Source organism: Octopus bimaculoides, chromosome 15 (assembly GCF_001194135.2).
Source record: "Octopus bimaculoides isolate UCB-OBI-ISO-001 chromosome 15, ASM119413v2, whole genome shotgun sequence".
NCBI lineage: Eukaryota > Metazoa > Mollusca > Cephalopoda > Octopoda > Octopodidae > Octopus > Octopus bimaculoides.
Genome location: NC_068995.1, coordinates 39,097,588 through 39,101,509, shown reverse-complemented (window position 1 = coordinate 39,101,509; position 3,922 = coordinate 39,097,588).

The window sequence follows — 3,922 nt, the reverse complement described above, 5'->3', positions numbered from 1 at the left end:
ATATATATATATATATATATATATATATATATATATATACATATATATATACATATATGCACACACACATATATATATATACACATATATATATACAAACACACATAGTATGTGTCTGTGTCTCACCGCTTGACGATTAGTGTTGGATTATTTAAACCCCTGTAACGTAGTAGTGCTGCATCAGGAAACCGACAGAATAAAGTTTGGACATTATTTCGGACTTGGTAATATTAGTAGTGATTTTGTTTAGATCGGCTAAGTCCTTCAAAGTAGGTTATCAGCTTGGCAGTACATTTGTGAGGAAAACATGTAGAATGAAAAGAAGATAACAGATTACGAACTGAAATATATCATTGTAGAGGTAAAAGTCATACAAAGTATAGAACTAATAATCTGTACAGAAGTACATCATTGCAGTGCAGCATACAAGCAATCCAGGTGAATGAACTAATAGTGTAATAAAATTAAAAACATTTCTGAAACATTAATGCACACATTAACAGGTTTTCAATATTTATACATCTTCGCCGGGCGAAATGCTTAGCGGTATATCGTCTGTTTTTACGTTCTGAGTTCAAAATTCCGCCGAGATCGTTTTTGCATTTCATCCTTTCGAGGTCGATAAATTAAGTACCCGTTATATACTGAGCTCGATTTACTCGACTGCCCCCTCCCCAAAAAGTTTGGGCCTTGTGCCTAGAGTGGAAAAGTGTATCTATACATAATCGCCGAGCGAAATGCTTAGCGGTATTTCGTCTGCCACTGCGTTCTGAGTTCAAATTCCGCCGCGGTCGACTTTGCCTTTCATCATTTCTGGGTCGATAAATTAAGTACCAGTTACGTACTGGGGTCGATATAATCGACTTAATCCGTTTGTCTGTCCTTGTTTGTCCCCTCTGTGTGTAGCCCCTTGTGGGCAGTAAAGAAATAGGTATTTCGTCTGTGCTTACATTCTGAGTTAAAATTGTGCAGAAATCGTTTTTGCCTTACAGCTTTCGCGGTCGATAAATTAAGTACAATTGCATACTGGAGTCGATCTAATCGACTGGTCCCCTTCCCAGAAATTTCGGGCCTTGTGCATAGAGTAGTAAAGAATATTTATAAATCATGAAAGGTGGTGAGTTAAAGAATCATTAGCACGGCCTTGCAAAGTGCTTAGCTGCATTTCGGAGTTCAAATTCCACAAGGTTTGACTTTGGGTGTCATTCTTTCGGGACTGATGAACTAAGTACAGCCTGAACACTGGGGTCAATGCAATCGATTTAGCCCATTCCTGAAGCTGCTGGCCATGACCCATAACTTAAAACCATTATTTTTACATCATAAGGCAATGAGTTGGCAGAATTATTAGTACAAAGGGTACAATACTTAGCGGCATGTTTTCCGTCTTTACGCTCTGAGTTCAAATTCCACCGTGATCAAATTTCCCAATCGTCCATTTGGGCTTGAAAAAATAAGTACAAACTGTGATCTGGGGGTCGATGTAACTGACTTACGTCTCTCCTAAATTTCGTAGATTTAAAACATAAATTTATACATTACGTCTAATATTTATTCATCCATTAAATGTTAAAATGTTTATAGTATTATTGCTTCAGATAACTTCATTTCATGAACTGAAGCATAGAAATAAAAGAAACATATTTTCAAAGATATCAAAGAGAAAACCTTCTCATAAAGATAGAAATTAAAAGCCACCATTCGCTTTATTATCACAGCAACACTAATTTTACAACTGCCGCAATACTGCCATATAAGAATATGCAAATATGTGCACGCACAAACACACACACATATCCTCATACATTTATGTATGGATGATACATATATACATACACATATACACACAGACACGCACACAAGCACACACACACACACACATATATTTAAATGCGTGCGTGTGTATGTGTGTGAGGCGCATGAGTTAGATTTTCGCTTCCATTCCTAAAACGGGTGGAGCGTTGAGTTCTTGAGCGAAATACTTCATCTCACATTGTTCTGCGATGTTTTGAAATCTGACGTGTGGCATGCAGTACACATCTCGCAATGTCAATTTGCTGAAGGAAGAGAGCTCGTGTTCTGTACATACATTTGATGAGTATAAGCTAAGCATTTGTACAGGTCGTTCTAGAAAAGTTGAACACTCACACTTCATTTTCGAAGGGAAAGTCCATCATATATGTAAAGGCATACGTATATTTATATATACGAATATACAGAAATACAACATTCTTTTATACTCTTGACTCAAGGCCCGACAGCAATACAATATTAACATCATAAGGTTCACATTGTGTCATGGTTCCACGTAGTTCCAATTCCTATTATTATCTGAACATATGAACACTTATTCCTTTATTCAAGTACAAAATCACAAGCAATCGACGACCATCATTGTTTTGACGGTAATGATAAGGATTTACGTTTCCATTGGAAATCATCATCATCATCATCAACATCTTCATCATCATCATCAACGTCTTCATCATCATCATCATCAATATGGAATGCAAAGTTTGGAGCGGTCTCCTGCTTTCCTTCGCAATTCATTACGAAAAAGAGCACCCAGAGAGGGCAAAACTGCGCGAAGACAACATCAACGTCCTCTCAACGATTTGCCAGCTATGATTTTTAAAATAAGAATATCTTAAATAAACTCGACTGCTCTCATAAAGGAGAATACTAAAAATAAACCTGACCGCTCTTAAAAGTTAAGTAAAAACCGAAAATAAAAAATCAGAATCCTTGCCCGGTACTTGATCAATCCCAATGGTAGTCAAGTAATGTGAAGATGGCTGTAGAAAATTTAGTAACAGAACTAAATAGTTTATCCTTATGTAAAACAAGCCAAAATTAACAAATTCACAATTCAAAATAGTTTCAAAAGCGGAGGTAATAATAAAAAGTACTACTGAATAATTTTTAAATGAATAGCATCAGACCTTTTGGTCTGCTCTTCTCTTAAATTCCGGCTTTCCTTGGATATTCCTGTCGTTTTAAATCGATGTATAGAAGTACGTATAAAGGTAAGTATACTGTAAAGTGTTAATATGTTTGTAATATAAATAATATAAAAATACGTTAGTGTTATTTGATTTCTGAACGATTTTGCTGCCGTTTGTCTGTCTTGATTTTCCATCCGTCAGTTTCTACTAGCATAGAGACGCAAGTAAACTTGCGCGTTCACGTAATCGTTGTCGTCGTCGTCCTCCTCGTCCTCCTCCTCCTCCTTCTTTAATTGCTGCTGTTGCTGCTACTACTACTGATAATGATGATCATCATGATAATAATAATAATAATAATAATAATAATAATAATAATAATAATAATGATCACCGGAGACTCCCTTCGGCCACGAATGATCATGGGATTGCACCTTGAAAGTTATCCTCGGAGGCACAAGTCCGGGCAAGGTTGTTTTTGGAAGACCAGCAGTCGTCCATGTATACCAGCCTCCCCTCTCCACGCCACCAGTGTTATCCAAGGGAAAGGCAAAGGCCGATACAGCTTGGCTCACCAATAATAATAATAATATAAATAATAACAACAATAATAATAATAATAATAATAATAATAATAATAATAATAATAATAATAATAATAATAATAATAATAAAAATAATAATAGTAGAATATGTGGAGATGGACAAGAAACAATAAATCATATTATCTCTGGCTGCCCAGTCCTGGCTAAGAAGGAATATATTCACAGACAAGACAGACCTGGGACCTATATACACTGGAAGCTATGCCAACACTATGGAATAACAACAGAAAAAACATGGTATAAACACACGCCAGAATAGGTCACAGAAAACGAGAAAGCAACCATACTCTGGGATATGCCAATACACACAGATAGAGAAATTAAGGCAAATAGACCAGATATAGTTGTCAAAGATCATGAAGGAAAAAAATGCTT